The sequence below is a fragment of the Bos grunniens genome, chromosome 29 (genome assembly GCF_055505025.1).
Source record: "Bos grunniens cultivar Pamir isolate PY7600 chromosome 29, Bosgru_T2T1.0, whole genome shotgun sequence".
NCBI classification, from domain to species: Eukaryota; Metazoa; Chordata; class Mammalia; order Artiodactyla; family Bovidae; genus Bos; species Bos grunniens.
The window spans coordinates 36798765-36818143 of NC_141193.1; the positions used below are offsets into that span (position 1 = coordinate 36798765).

At 36.7% G+C, this 19379-nt stretch overlaps 1 long non-coding RNA gene across 10 annotated transcripts in view; it reads right to left on the bottom strand.

The window, feature by feature from the left end:
* Window positions 1-19379, bottom strand: part of LOC147342506 (uncharacterized) — a 1735326-nt gene that overhangs the window by 845515 nt on the left and 870432 nt on the right. For 9 of the 10 annotated variants that reach the window (XR_015157704.1, XR_015157708.1, XR_015157702.1 and 6 more), the window contains one exon: window positions 11960-12037. This is a non-coding gene — a long non-coding RNA (uncharacterized LOC147342506). Of the gene's footprint in view, window positions 1-11179; window positions 11305-11959; window positions 12038-19379 lie in introns of those variants that run through there. The other variant, XR_015157706.1, reaches the window with a different exon arrangement.

A 19379-nucleotide genomic window follows, 5' to 3' on the forward strand; every position in this document is an offset into this window, starting at 1 on the left:
TGTAGCACGGAGGTCTGCTGAACTCAATGCCCTTAAGATAGTGAATTGTCATTCTAATCACTTTTAATCTGTGCAGCTTAGGGATGATCTTGGAATCTGACTCATATTTTCACAAAAGGAGTATAGATGCAACCCATAAGGGATATAGTATGCTTCAGGGGTGTGAAAAGACAACCTGTTCAGCTCCCGTTAAGAGCCAGGCCCTGGCATTCAGTAACGTTTGGCCCACATTCTGATTTGAGGGAAATTCTGAAAATTCTCGTTTGACTGAAGCTTCGTCACCACTAGGTTTTGGAATGAGATTTGCATGCAAGTTGGGGAGGGCATGTGTAGTGTAAAAGGAAATTGGCACTGGAATCAGTTAGGCTTGGTTTGAAGTCATTGCTCTGCCACGTACATGCTTGTGTGCCCGTGTGGGCCAATTTGTTTTAATGGCTACAAGAATAAATCCCAAACCCCACCAGCGCTTTTTCAAATGTATGCTAATTGATTTCACTGGAAATCCGGAAGAGCTTATTTGGAATGCTTGTTGCATTTCTATCACCGTGTTAAAAATGTGTATTGTCAGTCCTCTCACTTCACTCTTGCCCGTCACATCCCTAAAGCAACAAATCGTGCCACTGCCCCATCCCCAGGTAATAACTGATTCACTTTCTGTTGCTAACAATTAGTCTGCAGCTTTCTAGAATTTTATATAAATGGAGATCAAACAGTATGTACCTTTTTTTTTGAATCTGGCTTCTTTAATTTCGGAATCATATTGAGAGTCTTTTACATTCCTACATGTGTGGGAGGTCCATTTATATTCATTCCCTTTCATTGCATGCTTCTATTGTATGGCCATACAATAGTTGATATATTCATTCACCTGTTGATAGATATTTGTGCTGTTTCCCATTTGGGGTTATTAAAAATAATGTTTCTATATAAGCATTCACCTATATGTCTTTGTAGAAGCATATACTTTTATTTTTTCTTGGGAAAATACCTAAAAATGTAACGACTGTGTCAATGCATTATACATGTGTGATAAATCACTTCTGCTGCTGCTGCTGCTAAGTCACTTCATTTGTGTCCGACTCTGTGCGACCCCATAGATGGCAGCCCAGCAGGCTCTGCCATCCCTGGGATTCTCCAGGCAAGAACACTGGAGTGGGTTGCCATTTCCTTCTCCAATGCATGAAAGTGAAAAGTGAAAGTCAAGTCACTCAGTCGTATCAGACTCTTCGCGACCCCATGGACTGTAGCCCACCAGGCTCCTCCTCCCATGAGAGGCTGCATCAATGAGAAAGGTGTTTAATTTTAAATCACCAAATATTTTCCCAAGGGCTTGTACCATTTTACATACCAACTTGAAGTATATGAGATTTCCAATGTCTCCACATTCTCGCCAACAAATTGTGTTGTCATTGTTTTTAATTTAAGACATTCTATTAAGCATCTAGTGGTGTGGTTTGTGGCTTTAATGTACATTTCTTTAATGATTAATGACAAATGCTTATTTTTAATTCATATGTATTCTTTTGTGAAGTATCTTTAAAAATCTTTTCTTTGTTTATAATTGGTTTATTTGACTTCTCATAATGATGTTTGGAGAGTTACTTACATATCCTGAAACAAAATCTGTTATTAGATATTTGATTGGTACAAACTTTTCCCAAGTCTGTATCTTTTTAGATATTCTCTTACTAGTGTCTTTCAAAGAGCAAAAGTACTTAATTGTGATTAAATGCAATTTGTGTATATTTTCTTTTATAGATCTTGCTTTCAATGTTGAATTAAAAAAATAAAAACTAAAAAAAAATTCCTAAGACCACAATGACTTTCTCTTGCTTTCTTCTAGAATTTTTAGTTTTATATTTTAAATTTAGATCTATGATCATTTATGTTCATTTTTATATACAGTAAGAAGTATGGATACCAGTTTACTTGTTTGCATATGAATATCCAATTGTCCAAAATCACTTGAAGAAAAGACTAGCTTTTCTCCACGAAATTATTTTTGTCAAAAATCACTTGTTTATGAACATACGGATCTATTTCTGTGGGTTTCTATTCTGTTCCATTGATACATACATATGTCTCTCTTTACACTCCCACCACACTGTCTTATTCCCATAGTATTATAATAAGTCTTGAAGTGAGGTAGTGTAATTTCTCCAAATTAACACTTATTTTTCAGTTTCTAGGCTGTTTGAGGTACTTGTATTGTCATAAGTATTTTAGAATTAGCTTGTAATTTTTACCAAGGGCATCTGATGGGATTGTTACTGGCATTACATTGAATCTACTAGACAAATTTAGGAAGGATTAAAATCTCAATATAGTCTTTTAACTTATAAATACATATTATCCCCCCACTTATTTAGGTCTTTAAAACTTTCAGTAATATTTTGTTGTTGTTGTTATTTTCAGGATACAAGTTTTACACATCTTCTATTAGATTTATCCTGAAGCATGTCACATTTTTTATATTATTTTAAATAGCATCTCTTAAAATTAAACATAACAGGACTGGTTAAAATTAAATTTCAATTATATCCTCCAACCTTGCTAAACTTACTTAGGTCTAGTTGCCTTCTTTGTGGCTTTCATAGGATTCTCGATTCTCTACATAGACCACTATGTGATCTGCAAATAAAGCCGAGTTTAATTTTTCCTTTCCAATTTGGATCTTTCTCTTTCTCGCTTTCTTTACTTTTCTGCCTTCCTTCCTTATTTCTTTGCTTCCTCATTGTATACATTAGAACCTCCTACAATCTTTTGAAGTTGTGAGGGCAGGCATTCTTACCTTGTTCTTTATCTTAAGGGAAAACATTCAGTCTTTACCATCTTGACCACCTAACAGGTTGGGAAAATTTCCTTCTAGTAGAAGTTTAGTTTGAGTTTTAAATATATGGTTTTTCAAAGCCTTTTCTGACTCTGTGGAGATGATCATGTGGTTTACTGTTGAGTCAACCTTGCATTCCTTTAATGAACCTAAGTGCAGAGCATGTATTATCTATTTGTATATTTTAAAATTATATTTGCTAAATTTTTATTAAGAATGTTTGCTTTTATGTTCATGAGGGATATGAGTCTATAATAGTGTTCCTGTATGACTTAGGTATTAAGGCAATGCTGGTCTCAAATAATTAGTTAAGAAAAATAGCTCTTAAATATCTATGAGAGTTTGTAAAGAATTGATACTATTGTTCCTTTAAATGTTCAGTGGAATTTACAAGTTAAGTCCTCTCACGCTGGAAATTTCTTTGTGGGAAAGTTATTAACTACAGTTCTATTCCCTTAACAGTTATAGTGTCACTTATGGGTTGTTGAGTGATAATATTAGTTCCCTAGGGCTGCTGTAACAAAATTGCCACAAACTGGGTAGCTTACAACAACAGACATTTGTTTTTTCATAATTCTAGTGGCTAGAAGTCTGCAATCAATGCTTCAGTAGGGCCAATCTTCATCTGAAAGCTCTGGAAAGAACCCTTCCTTGTCTCTTGTAAGTTCTGGGGACTCCAGGTATCCTTGGCTTGTGGCAGCATCTCTCTAATCTCTGGCTCAGTCTTCACATGGCCGTCTTCCCTGTGTCTGTGTGTAAATCTCTTTCTCTTGTAAAGATATCAATCATCAGATTCAGTGTCTAACCTAAATCAAGGAAGCTCTCTATAAAGCTACCAAAAGTATTTTTCACAGAGCTAGAACAAATAATTTCACAGTTTGTATGGAAATACAAAAAACCTCGAATAGCCAAAGCAATCTTGAGAAAGAAGAATGGAACTGGAGGAATCAACCTACCTGACTTCAGGCTCTACTACAAAGCCACAGTCATCAAGACAGTATGGTACTGGCACAAAGACAGAAATATAGATCAATGAAACAAAATAGAAAGCCCAGAGATAAATCCATGCACCTATGGACACCTTATCTTTGACAAAGGAGGCAAGAATATACAATGGAGAAAAGACAATCTCTTTAACAAGTGGTGCTGGGAAAACTGGTCAACCACTTGTAAAAGAATGAAACTAGAGCACTTTCTAACACCATACACAAAAATAAACTCAAAATGGATTAAAGGTCTCAACGTAAGACCAGAAACTATAAAACCCCTAGAGGAGAACATAGGCAAAACACTCTCTGACATAAATCAGAGCAGAATCCTCTATGACCCACCTCCCAGAATATTGAAAACAAAAGCAAAAATAAACAAATGGGATCTAATTAAACTTAAAAGCTTCTGCACAACAACGGAAACTATAAACAAGATGAAAAGACAGCCTTCAGAATGGGAGAAAATAATAGCAAATGAAGCAACTGACAAACAACTAATCTCAGGTATATACAAGCAACTCCTGCAGCTCAATTCCAGAAAAATAAATGACCCAATTAAAAAATGGGCCAAAGAACTAAATAGATATTTCTCCAAATAAGACATACAGATGGCTAACAAACACATGAAAAGATGCTCAACATCACTCATTATCAGAGAAATGCAAATCAAAACCACAATGAGGTACCATTTCACACCAGTCAGAAGGGCTGCGATCCAAATATCTACAAGCAATAAATGCTGGAGAGGGTGTGGAGAAAAGGGAACCCTCTTACACTGTTGGTGGGAATGCAAACTAGTACAGCCACTATGGAGAACAGTGTGGAGATTCCTTAAAAAACTGGAAATAGAACTGCCTTATGACCCAGCAATCCCACTGCTGGGCATACACACTGAGGAAACCAGAATTGAAAGAGACACGTGTACCCCAATGTTCATCGCAGCACTGTTTATAATAGCCAGGACATGGAAGCAACCTAGATGTCCATCAGCAGATGAATGGATAAGAAAGTGGTGGTACATATACACAATGGAGTATTACTCAGCCATTAAAAAGAATACATTTGAATCAGTTCTAATGAGGTGGATGAAACTGGAGCCTATTATACAGAGTGAAGTAAGCCAGAAAGAATAACACCAATACAGTATACCAATGCATATATATGGAATTTAGAAAGACGGTAACGATAACCCTGTATGCGAGACAGCAAAAGAGACAAAGATGTATAGAACAGTCTTTTGGACTCTGTGGGAGAGGGCGAGGGTGGGATGATTTGTGAGAACGGCATTGAAACATGTACAATATCATATAAGAAATGAATCGCCAGTCCAGGTTCGATGCAGGATACAGGATGCTTGGGGCTGGTGCAGTGGGATGACCCAGAGGGATGGTGCGGGGAGGGAGGTGGGAAGGGGATTCAGGATGGGGAACACGTGTACACCCGTGGTGGATTCATGTTGATGTATGGCAAAACCAATACAATATTGCAAAGTAATTAGCCTCCAATTAAAATAAATTTAAATTAAAAAAAATAAAAAGTGATTACAGGTAAAAAACAAAACAAGCAAACAAAAAATTTTCAACTAATTACAACTCCAAAGTTTCTAGTATCCTTCCAAAGGACATTATTTTACCCACTAGAGTGAACTTTAGAACTTAGTGTCTACCAAAAAATTTGTCCATTTCATCTAAGTTGTCAAATTTATTGGTATGATGTTACTCATAATATATATCCCACTTTCCTGATATTGATAATGCCTGTCTATTCTGGTTTTATTCTAAATCAAACTGACTAGAAGTTTATCAGTTTTATTGATTGTTACAAAAATAAGCTTTGGTTTCATTAATTTTCTCAGTTGTTTTCCTGTCTTCTATTTCATTGAGGGAGGTTGTGTTGAATATTTAATATTTCCTGTCATTTGCTTAACTTGCATTTAATTTACTCTTTTACTAGTTTCTTAAAGTAGAAGGTAAGGTCATTCATTTAAATTTTTTATTTTCTAAAATAAGTATTCAGTGCTATAACTTTTTTTAAGTTTGTCATAGCCAAATCCCACAAATTTTGATATTCTATATTTTCATTTTCATTCAGTTCAAAGTTCTATGTATTTATCTCCTTAGATTATTTTCCTACTGACAGTCATTCATACAACTTGTTCAATAAAATTCAATCTTTCAGAGCTTTACCAGGTATAGGATGGATGTTCTTAAGGCAGCACCCTAGAAAATGGAGTGAGCAAGGGGAATTTCTCTCCCTGGCCTGAAAACCAATCTCAAATGGAGATCAGCAAAGCCTCTCATTGGCACATAAGTTAACAACTTTAGAACTGATATGCTTCCACATTGGAGCATCCTCCAAGTTTCCAATACATCTTCATTCTCTGTTTCTTTAAACAGACCACTAATTCACCATGCTCTCTGAAGAATGCAATGAGATATTTACTGTCTCTTTCAGATATAAAAATTGTTGAATTTCTGCCTGGATATTGAAGCTCCAGTGTACATGATATACAATTACCCTCTCCTATAATTTCCTATATTATAGCTCTGTAGTCTGCAGTGTATATCCCTATTATTATTTCTATAATATTTACATGATTTTACTTACATAATATCTCAGTTCAGTTCAGTCACTCAGTCATGTCCAACTCTTTGAAACCCAGTGAACCGCAGCATGCCAGGCCTCTCTGTCCATCACCAACTCCTGGAGTCCCGGACACACAAACCCATGTCCATCGAGTCAGTGAGCATCCAGCCATCTCATCCTCTGTCGTCCCCGTCTCCTCCTTCCCCCAATCCCTCCCAGCATCAGAGTCTTTTCCAATGAGTCAACTCTCCACATCAGATGGCCAAATTATTGGACTTTCAGCTTTAGTATCAGTCCTTCCAATGAACACCCAGGACTGATCTCCCTTAGGATGGACTGGTTGGATCTCCTGGCAGTCCACGGGACTCTCAAGAGTCTTCTCCAACACCACAGTTCAAAACCATCAATTCTTCTGCGCTCAGCTTTCTTCACAGTCCAACTTTCACATCCATACATGATCACTGGAAAAACCATAGCCTTGACTAGATGGACCTTTGTTGACAAAGTAATGTCTCTGCTTTTTAATATGCTGTCTAGGTTCATCATAACTTTCCTTCCAAGGAGTAAGCGTCTTTTAATTTCATGGCTGCAATCACCATCTGCAGTGATTTTGGAGCCCCGCAAAATAAAGTCAGCCACTGTTTCCCCTGTTTCCCCATCTATATGCCATGAAATGATGGGGCTGGATGCCATGATCTTAGTTTTCTGAATGTTGAGCTTTAAGCCAACTTTTTCACTCTCCTCTTTCACTTTCCTCAAGAGGCTCTTGAGTTCCTCTTCACTTTCTGCCATAAGGATGGTGTCATCTGTATATCTGAGGTGATTGATATTTCTCCCAGCAATCTTGATTCCAGCTTGTGCTTCCTCCAGCCCAGAGTTTCTCATGGTGTACTCTGCATATAAGTTAAATAAGCAGGGTGACAATATATAGCCTTGACGTACTCCTTTTCCTATTTGGAACCAATCTGTTGTTCCATGTCCAGTTCTAACTGTTGCTTCCTGTCCTGCATACAGGTTTCTCAAGAGGCAGGTCAGATGGTCTGGTATTCCCATCTCTTGAAGAATTTTCCGCAGTTTATTGTGATCCACACAGTCAAAGGCTTTGGCATAGTCAATAAAGTAGAAATAGATGTTTTTCTGGAACTCTCTTGCTTTTTCGAGGATGCAGCAGATGTTGGCAATTTGATCTCTGGTTTCTCTGCCTTTTCTAAACCCAGCTTGAACATCTGGAAGTTCATGGTTCACATATTGCTGAAGCCTGGCTTGGAGAATTTTAATCATTACTTTACTAGCGTGTGAGATGAGTGCAATTGTGTGGTAGTTTGAGCATTCTTTGGCATTGCCTTTCTTTGGGATTGGAATGAAAACTGACCTTTTCCAGTCCTGTGGCCACTAATGAGTTTTCCAAATGTGCTGGCATATTGAGTGCAGCACTTTCACAGTGTCATCTTTCAGAATTTGAAATAGCTCAACATAATATCTAAGATAATGATTTATTTTTCAGAAACTTTAGTTGCTCTCAGACAGGACACAATGAGGCTATATTTATTTCCTATATTAAATACTAAAGAAAAAATAGTATATGCATATAGATTAGCTTGTCATAAACAAGTATATAGGAATTTGGGATATGATGTTGAAAAAGATGTAAGTAGAATAAAAAAGGCATATTCATATAAGAGTGATGTTATTATTTCCATGTAACATCAAGAGAGAGGTGTATTACATCCCAAGAAAAATTAACATCAAAGCACTCTATAATTGTAAGAAAAATCTAATGAATGAATTGTCCCCTGGAATTTTAGATGTTCTATTACATGTGTTTGAAGCCCAGTAGGTTTCAATTCACAATAGGAAGATGTAAAATTTTGGAGTCAGTTACATCTGAGTTCAAATCCTAGCTCTGCAACTTTCAGCTGAATGATCTTAGACAAGTTATTTAGTATCTTTAAATAGCAATTCAGATAATAAGATATATTTCATACTGCTCCTATCAGGATCAAATTAGACAACTGCTAGAAATCAAAGAGTGGTATGATGATCAGTGAATTTTACTTTCATTATTCCCCCTCAATACTTTTCTTTACAGAATTTGTGTAGCTTCATAGTGGTTTTTGCCCATTGGTAGGTAGCCCATGTAATTAAAAATTATTTTTTCAGACAGAGCTAATTTTAAAATAATTTATTTAATATAGAGGTTTTTAAACTTTAATGAATATCAAAACCCCCTAGAGAGTTTTGTAATCCTTAAATTCCTGGACACTGCCACCAAAGATTTTGATTCAGGAGGGTTGGATAAGCCGAGGAATTTATGTTTCTAAAAAGGTATGCTAGTATTGCTGATTGGAGAACAGAATTCGAGAACAGCTGCTATGACCCATTTGCAACCACCAATGCAACATGATTGGCAAACAGAAAGGGAAGGTCACATTTCCCACAGGCATATTTGCTTTTCTAACCTTTAAATGCATTCTGCAGAAAAGTCAGCATGTTCCAATAGAGGAGAGTCAGCATACCCAGACTTCTCTCCCTTATTGTGCTACCTGGGGCATATCACTTCACTATTCCTGGCTCCAGTTTTTCCATCCTAAAATTTAAAGGACTAAATAGATCAGTGTGTTTTAAATTGTGTCCTCTAAACTGTTAGAGGTTCTTCAGAGAAAACTCAGGGATGGTGTTGGTGAGGGAGTTGAACAGACAAGGAAACTTCACCATTCCCAGAAAGATCCTCTCTCATTGTATAACTTTGGTCTATAGTGAAGTTCCATGCAAGGAACCAAACCAAATCAAACAATACAAATGTAAACAAAAAATCCAGTTTGAAAAGATCCTTGGATAAAAGATCAAGATAATATTCATGGTCACAGTCATACTGCCTTTCTCATATACTGAACTCCACACACACATAACATTCTGTACTCATAGCTTTCTGAGTTTACAATGATAATCATTAGTGATGACAACCTGAGTCACTGCAAATATTCAAACTCTAAGCTATCTTCAGTGCACTTTTGCTGTTAAAATTTTCTTCTATTCCAATTATTTGAAAACAGATGCGCCTTTCCTTGCTCCCTGTAATTACTCTGTTAATCTATATATATTCCCATTCACATTCTGTGATACAGTTAACATCTTTGAGTGCTTTCTCTGTGTTACCCAGTATACTAAGAGCTTGATATATATTACCCACCTCAATCCTCAGAAAATCCCTTTTGGATAATATCATTGTTTGCTACCTGCCATGCAGCTGCTGTAGCAAAGAGAGGTTAACTTAGTTTCTCATGAGTTACAGGAAGTGAAAGATGAGAGTGGAATATAATCCTGTATACTTGTCTGTAAAGTTTATATTCTAGTTATGTTTAAAAAAAAGATCAAACGATCAGGTTATCAAGTGGAACCATCAAAATATATTCAGATAGAGTTCTCTGTCTGATACCAAAATGAGAGAGACAAATTTAAAAGGAAAGAACAAAGACACTATATTCCTGTAATGAGAGGAGATAGCCTTCCTCCAACAGAGGTCTTTCATCAAGTGAATAGAAGACAGGAGGGTTTCAATTATTTCTCCAGAATCATGAAGACAGACTTATGAACTGGGAAACAATATTACTTATTTTATTACTTACTTGATTTCTCAAAAGAAAGGTTGGCTGAAGAGCATTAGGCTAAGCTAATGAAATTAAAACAAATACAGGCATATATTACACAAACATCATGGTCAAAAGCAGTAATGCGTGTATATGGTGGGTAAGATACAAGGTAAGGAAGGCATCATGAAAGATGGAAATCCCACTGTAATGCCACCTTCTTGACCACAGAGACTAATAGCCTCTTAAGCACGGGAATTCACTCCAATGATGTTTCACTTGGAACCTTCTAATTCTACGTGAATAAAGCATTAACAGTGTAGATTAGACACATGGTCCATGATCTGAAGAAACTTAGACAATGATTTTGTATGAACCTTGGGCAGGTCAGTAGTCAGGGGAAACATTCTAACCCAAAGACACTCATTCATCTTCTTAATAACTGTTTTAAGAAATTCAGATAAAAAACAAACCAAAAAATAAATAAATAAATAAATAAAAACAAGGAGTCACCACAAATAACCTGAGGACTGAGACTGCTGTAGTTGGAAAACCATATGATATCATACCAGATGTGATGGTAACTTTCATTGCTACCTAGGGTCTTAAGATTGAACCTCTCATTCTTCCTTGGGACATTTGCTAAATAGGCTCCCATCTCAGTCTGGCCAGCTCATCTGTATTCTCAGTTTTATTCATGACCAATTCGGGAAATGTTTGTGAAGGTTGAAAAAAGTAATTCCTAACAAATTTATTTAAATATGTATGAATTACCATGCTGCTTTTACAAAAAAAAAAAAAAAAGGAAATTGCTTTGGCTTCAATTATTTCCTCAATATAAAATTAATAGTTCATTGACACATACAATATATTTTAAAATTATTCTCATAATGTTATCAATTAGAAATCTCAATGAAAAATACTAACTAAACAATATATATGTGGAAACAGGAGATAAATATGATGTATAGAAGGGAAATCAGTTAGCCATTATGAAATTTTTATATTTTGACAACTAAATGTCATAAACTAAATTTTATAGAATTCTGAGCCAAAAAGCAAAGAAGTATCTAATATAAATATTAGATTAATATAGTATTCTTATATTATATAATATATAATAATACTTAATATTAATATAATAATAAAATCTAATGTTAATAAGAATAGTAATACACAATTGAATGATAATAAATCATGGCACTTCCATTCCTTCTGTTAATATACTGATACACTGATAATCCAAGCATGAAATTCTGATGGTTCTGTATTCCTTTTCTGTTTCTCCTGTTCTCTTTGTTAAAATCGCCATCTACAAAGGCAAATTATACTTCATTTTACCAACTCACTGAAGTTGAGTGCCTATTCTCCAGAATGGAGAGTATAGCTGTTTCCAAATACCATCTCTTCTGCAAGTCACTGATCTTTACAACTTTCACTAGTATTGATTTCCATTTCACAAAATGTATTTACCCCCATTTTGAAACATGCATGAAAGCCTGCACATATTCAGTTTAATTTGTGGTTTTAACCCCTACATTCACATTCAAGGAAAACAGCTGTCTTACTCATCATTGTTACTTTCATTCAACAGACAATGCATTCAAAAACTGATTAGAGTAAGATGCTGTGTGCTTCCAGCGCATATCAAACAGAAGAACAATGAACACCCAGATTACATTAGAAGGACTGTGACTAAAGACATTTAGATAGAATGTGTGTTGATAGAGTAATTATTAGGTGGAGTAAATTGCAATGGAGAAGCTTTAACAAGTACTTATATAAATAGTTTCTTTTCCACAAAAGAGGTCTTGTAGCAGAGGAAAGAAAAATAGTCTCTTACTTCTAGTAATTTCCAAAATCAATTGCCTCAAGTAGTATTGCAAGAATATTTTTAAAGTTTCAGTTTACAGTGTATTAGATACATTTAATTTTGAGTCAGTGCTCTTGGGTAGTGAAAGCCTTACCTTCTCCAGTGGTTTCTTCTTCACCTTGCGCAGGGAGAATCGATAGATGGATGCTGTGAGATGGCTACCTGGGGTGATCTAAAATGAAGAAGGCATTTGAAATTAGGAAAAGAAACCTGCAAGCTGCAATAATGACAGCCTCATAAGAGTGTTTCTCAGTCAACAGCAGTTACAGTGGTTGCACTGTGTACTAAGCCCAGTTTTAGTACAGTTTTAGGCCTGGAAGTGCAAAGAGAGTAAAATGAATAGATGGGGAAACGAAAATGAAAATCAAAAAAGAAAATGAACTCATTCTTCAGAAGTGTTTATAAATTACCTGGGAAGTTATAGTGTTATACTTATAATTGGAGGAAAGATCACTTTGCCAACCATAGCCACAGACATTTCAACAGACACAGAAATTCTTCAGTGAAGGCCCATTGCACGGAAGTGCTTTGGCATCTTTTTTTTTTTTTTTTTTTTAATTCAATAACTGAAGTTGTTAAAAAAATGGCCTGCCCTGCACAATAGAAATGAATTGGGAGATTCAAGGGTATCTGAGTGGTAGAGAGACAAAGAAGACAGATGGGAAAGGTACATGTGAAAAAAAAGAAGGAATCAATAAAATAAATTGTTATCCCTACAAATTTTCAACATTTTGTAAAAGAGGCAAAACTTCCAGCTAAAATGATAAATATATTTTGTGGAAATCAGTAAAAGGAATTCCTTTCAGATGAAACTGATACACAGTGAGAGAGTGTGAACTCTCTGGAAATTAGTTTTTATCTTTAGGAGTGCTTTTAAATTTCTTAGGCTGTGAAATCCAGAGAAGTGTTCAAAAACATTTTCTAGGTGTGAAGGACATTTTGAACATAAAATACACTACAACAGTATTATTCATGTAATATAACATTTTGACATGAATCTCAGTGTGTTAGGTTGAAAACACCCTCCTCTAAGGATGTCCACATCCTGATCTCTAGAACCCATACATGTTCCCATACATGACAAAAGCAACTTTGTACAGGTGATTAAGTTAAGGATCTTGAGATGGAGAGATTACCTAGATTATCTGTGTGGTCCCAAATGTAACCCTAAGACTCTTTATAAGTGAAAGATGGAGGCAAGAGTAACAGAGTCAAAGAGACTGGAAGATTCTATGTTTCTGGCTTTGATGACGAAGAAAGGGACCATGAACAAAGCATGTCGATGGCCTATAGAAACTGGAAAATGCAAGGAAACGGATTATCCCTCAAGCTTCCAGAAGAAATGTGGCCGTGCTAACACTGAGTTTATCTTAGTAAGATTTCTCAAATTATAAGACACTAAATATTTATTGTTTTAAACCACTAACTTTGTTGCAATTTGTTGCAGCAACAGTAAGAATCTAACACTCAGATTAGTAAATCTTGATTAACTAAGAGTGAGATCTACAACTTTTCAAGACTTGACCAAATAATAAGAAAACAATGAAGCAGATTGCTAAGGCACTGGGTGGAAGGGAGGATGAAAACCACTGAACTGTACACTATAAAATGGTGAATTTTATGTTATGTAACATTTTATTATGTGAATTATATATCAATGAAAATTAATCAATAACCTGTTGAGTAAAGATTATACAATTACAACCAGTTTTGCTTTAGCCTATTGTTCAACTGTTTCAATGTATTATCCTAATCTATTTTCTTATTTTTCTGGAAACATAATTGATGATGATGATGTTAGTGGTGGTCATGGTAATTAAAAAGCAATCTTCATGAGGATAATAATTCAGCTGCTTTTTGTCCAGCCTAATTCTGTTCCCATCCTAAACAGATATAATAAATAAATAAAGCAACACAATATCCATCCTTCATATCCTGAATCTGATCCAATAGTTTGCCTTTCTATCATTATCCCTTGCAAGTGTGCATGCATGCTAAGTCACTTCAGTCATTTAGCATTCGGATTCTTTGTTATCCCATGGATCTTCCTTTCCCTTCCCTTCCCTTCCCTTTCCTTTTATTTCTTGGAAGACTATGTGATTCACAAGGCAAAATACTTTGCAATAATTTTTACTGTCTTTACTTCCTTGCCCTTTCATTTGAAGATATACAGCCTAGAGAAAATGGTTGCACTTTCTCAGGGAGAGGATTCTTGCATTCTTTCAGAATTTTGCTACTGCCAAAGGATTATCCTAATTTCAATGAACAAATTCAAAGACTAATGACAAACTATTAATGAAAACTTTTAAGTTATCCAGACAAAATGCACTGCAAAATGTCACTCTAGACTTGAGAATTATACAAAGCCATATCTAGTATTTCAGCTTGACTGCAGGCCAGTAAAGTGATGCAAGATATTAAGAAAACACATCAGGTTCAGAGATCTATAATTAATCTTGTCAGCAGATGTGGCAGGACAGATTCCTATTTAAACTTGCATATTGATGAGACTTTCCCCCCCTTTTACTGTATCAGTACAGAACACACTGGGGACCCAAGGGATCTAAACCCATCACAGTTATTTTAGAGTCAAGTTCATGCTCACTGCATGCCCTGCCTTGTTCTTGGTGGCATTAAATAATTAACTAACTATGACCATGAGTTGTCGAGAAAGCGGCAGCTTTTAGTGTATTTTTTATACATGCTGTTGAAAAACAAATATAAAATTAGAAAGTCTGTGTCCAAGGCTTGAGGTAGAATAAATGGTCAGGGGACAACACAGTCTGCATTTAGGTTCTGTAATTGAATTATATTGCAAACCTTTTAAAATATATGTATGATCATATTCTATAACAGCTAGAGCTAAATGTGAAGAATCATAGGCAATATTCTATCCTTTAATTTTAATGTGCAAGCACAAGTTGGATGAAAAAGTATGCATCTGAACCTTGAAACAATACTAGCAAAGATAAATTATCTTGAAAACTGAGAGGCCAATTAGATTATCTTTTAGTAACATTTAAAACAGAGGAACAATCACAGGTTGAGGAAAATGGGTAACTTTTCAGTAAACAAATGAGTGAATGGTGGAGTTTTATATTGATCAGACTTATTCCTCATTATTAGTTTGCCTTTAGGAAAAATAATTAAACAAAAAATATTTAGTTTTGCTCATATGCTTTCTATTTGTCAGTTTTTATTTTAGAAGTTTGTATTATTAATTACAATACATAGCATATTGAAAAGCAGAGACATTACTTTGCCAACAAAGTTCGGTCTAGTCAAGGCTATGGTTTTTCCAGTGGTCATGTATGGATGTGAGAGTTGGACTGTGAAGAAAGCTGAGCGCTGAATAATTGATGCTTTTGAACTGTGGTGTTGGAGAAGACTCTTGAGAGTCCCTTGGACTGCAAGGAGATCCAACCAGTCCATTCTAAAGGAGATCAGCCCTGGGTATTCTTTGGAAGGAATGATGCTAAAGCTGAAACTCCAGTACTTTGATCACCTCATGAGAAGAGTTGACTCATTGGAAAGGACTCTGATGCTGGGAGGGATTGGGGGCAGGAGGAGAAGTGGATGACAGAGGATGAGATAGCTGGATGGTATCACCGACTCGATGGACGTGAGTCTGAGTGAACTCAGGGAGTTGGTGATGGACAGGGAGGCCTGGCGTGCTGCAATTTATGGGGTCACAAAGAGTTGGACACGACTGAGCGACTGAACTGAAATGAACACACCACATTAGATTGGGACATGACATACATGTTAAGCACATAATTAATGCACAATAAAGTTCATGGAAACTAGGAAGTGTCTCTTTTATTAGAATAACATGATAACACAAAAAGAGCTGTGTGTTTTCTATCTCACTCTCAACCTTCTAAATCCAAGTAATTTACAATCTTCATGGGGTCAGAGAAATGGAATATGACTTATGATGCAACTTGCAACAGGAGAGTGAATAGTAAAGCAAATTATACATATAAACACATACATATATATTATACCTATATTGTCATTTTTCAGTTGCTCAGTTCTGTCTGACTCTTTGCAACCCCAAGGACTGAAGCATGCCAGGCTTCCCTGTCCTTCACTATCTCCTGGAGCCTGTTCAAACTCATGTCCATTGAGTTGGTGATGCCATCCAGCCATCTCATCCTCTGCTATCCCCCTTTTCCCCTGCCTTCTATCTTTCCCAGCATAGTCTTCTCCAGCACCACAGTTTGAAAACATCAATTCTTTGGCATTCAACCTTCTTATGATCCAACTCGCACATCCATACATGACTACTGGAAAAACCATAGCTTTGACTAGACGGACCTTTGTCAGCAAAGTAACTTCTCTGCTTTTTAATATGCTGTCTAGGTTTGTCATAGCTTTTCTTCCAAGGAGCAAGTGTATTTTAATCTCATGGCTGCAGTCACTGTCCATAGTGATTTTGGACCCCAAGAAAATAAAGTCTGTCACTGTTTCCATTGTTTCCCCGTCTATTTGACATGAAGTGATGGGACCATATGCCATGATCTTAGTTTTTTGAATATTGAGCTTAAAAATGCATTATATTATACATATATTTATAATGTGTATATAGTATATGTTTCATAGAAGGCAATGGCACCCCACTCCAGTACTCTTGCCTGGAAAATCCCATGGATGGAGGAGCCTGGTAGGCTGCCGACTATGGGGTCACAAAGAGTCAGACACGACTGAGCGACTTCACTTTCACTTTTCCCTTTCATGCTTTGGAGAAGGAAATGGCAACCCACTCCAGTGTTCTTGCCTGGAGAATCCCAGGGATGGAGGAGCCTGGTGGGCCGCCATCTATGGGCTCGCACAGAGTCGGACACGACTGAAGCAACTTAGCAGCAGCATATAATATATGTATTATTAACAGGTAATCTTCTAGTATTTGCTTCATCCAGTTAGAATGATTCATATTCTATGCAGAAATCTCCCTGATTTAAAGTCAGTCAGACTAATTGTGGATAAGTGAAAAAGTGAAAGTGTTTCACTCACTTGTGTTCCATTCTTTGCAACTCCATGGACTATAGCTTGCCAGGCTCCTCTGTCCGTGGGATTCTCCAGCAAGAATGTTAGAGTGAGTATCCATTCTTTTTTCCGGGATCTTTCCAACCCAGGGATCGAACCCATGTCTGATGCATTGGTAGGCAGATTCTTTACCATTTCCAAGAATTTGGACTTTATCCAGTGACAAATGGGAATATCATTTATTGAAAAATATCATCACTGATATTTTATAAGAAACTGGAAAATGTCAACTTATGTTAAAAATATTTTGTTTACAAAGAAAGGTGATCTATTCATAGAAGATTTCCCATTAATACCCATGGGATATATATCCTAGGATCTGGTATTGAGAGTATGGGTTTTGATCATGTGGAGAACTCAAGTCTGCAACCTAGCATTCTTTACTGACCATATTTGATTCATATATGAGTTTATTCAGGAGGTTTTCATGACATTGTCTCTATGGGTGGAAGACATACAGATTTTCACTTAAAGAAATCAATACGTGCATCATGATCAGAATAACCTATAAAATTAATAACAAGATAGTAACAAGATGATTTCAAACTTGGTGCTTGAAAAGACTCTTGAGAGTCCCTTGGACACCAATGATACCAAACCAGTCAATCCTAAAGGAAATCAACTCTGAATATTCATCGGAGGGACTGATGTTGGAGCTGAAGCTCCAGTATTTTGGCCACCTGATGTGAAGAACTGAATCACTGGAAAAGACCTGGAGGCTGGGAAAGATTGAGGGTGGGAGGAGAAGGGGGAAATAGTGGATGAGATGGTTGGATGGCATCATTGACTCAGTGGACATGAGTTTGAGCAAACTCCAGGAGACAGAGAAGGACAGGGAAGCCTGGCACGTTGTAGTCCATGGGGTCCCAAAGAGTTGGACATGACTGAGTGACTGAACAACAGCATGGTCTTTGCTATATAGTGTAATAGTGACTCAATATTTTCCTAAGTGATAGCTTGATTTTCTTGCAGTGACACTCAGTTATCCTATAAAATGTCCCTCCACCATCTCTACCATCTTCCTTGTACTTATCAGCATGTGTATACTGTTCTGTGGCTCTCAGCAGACTCTATTCCTCCTGTGACGCATTATTAGTCTGTGCTGTGTTGTAACTCAAAGCTCCACAGGCTCCTCTTGTTTTGAGAAGCATCTGAGGAATAAATGTGCACTTGTGTTTCAACTAACACCCTCACGGACATGGAAAGCTAGTTTCTATAATACCTGGGGAGATCTGAATCACAATGCAACACAATTAAATTGTGACAGGGAATATGTCTAAAGCAACAGGAGGTCACCACAGATACAGTATGAGACGTGCAAGCTGATATACAAGGATTGTGATACGTGCTTTGATGAACACTAACTGTGTTCATGTTTTGACCCTTTATATCACTTTTATATGGACTAGTCTCCAAAAGCACAGGGTTCTGATCAGAGGCAATAACAATAAGCTGTGATAGAGCTTTTTAATGAGGAAGGAACCTGCTGGTCTCTCAGGCAGTTGCCAAGGTGAGAGGAGCCACTAATTTTGAATACCTACAAAGTGCTGGATATTGTGAGATGCTTATTGGCATGCATTAATGGGACAAGCCTCGAAGGTAGGTATCACTATCCCAGGTTTCAGTTCAGTTCAGTTCAGTCACTCAGTCATGTTCGACTCTTTGCGACCCCCTGAATTGCAGCACGCCAGGCCTCCCTGTCCATCACCATCTCCCGGAGTTCACTCAGACTCATGTCCATCGAGTCAGTGATGCCATCCGGCCATCTCATCCTCTGTCATCCCCTTCTCCTCTTGCCCCCAATCTCTCCCAGCATCAGTCTTTTTCTAATGAGTCAACTCTTTGCATGAAGTGGCAAAAGTAATGGAGTTTCAGCTTTAGCATCATTCTTTCCAAAGAAGGTTTGGTCATGTATAAATTGAGGTTCAAGTTAAGTCACAAAGCAACCAAGGAAAGCATCTGTAATTTAAACCCAGTTAGAACTGAGTTCAAGGTCTATCCAGCTGAAGATATGTAGTATTGCCAAAGCAATAATTAAGAATCAGAGTCCACCCTTTTCTCTGTACTGAGATCTCCTAGGAGTACTCTCAAGAGGCTGATAAAAGCAACAGATGCTATTCCTGAAAAATAAAGATACTCACTTGTGACTGTTCTTTTAAGAAATTTGCAGACCCTGACATTGATCCACAGACACTTGGATTGTAGAATAAAGACAATCTACAGGGAAGAAACCCAGACTTATTAACCTTTGCTTTCACCTTGGTGTATAGGATCCCTGTGAGGCACAGAATGGTGATAAGTAAGAGACTGCTAAAGACAATAAATGAATTAAAAAGTGAATTAATAAAAAAAGTGTCTCTCTTCATTCTTCTCTGTTAACCTAAATTATGTCTATGGGTATTTGGCTTATTTCTATATCACTGTATCATATATTCTGAAATTTATTATCTACTAAATGCTGGGTC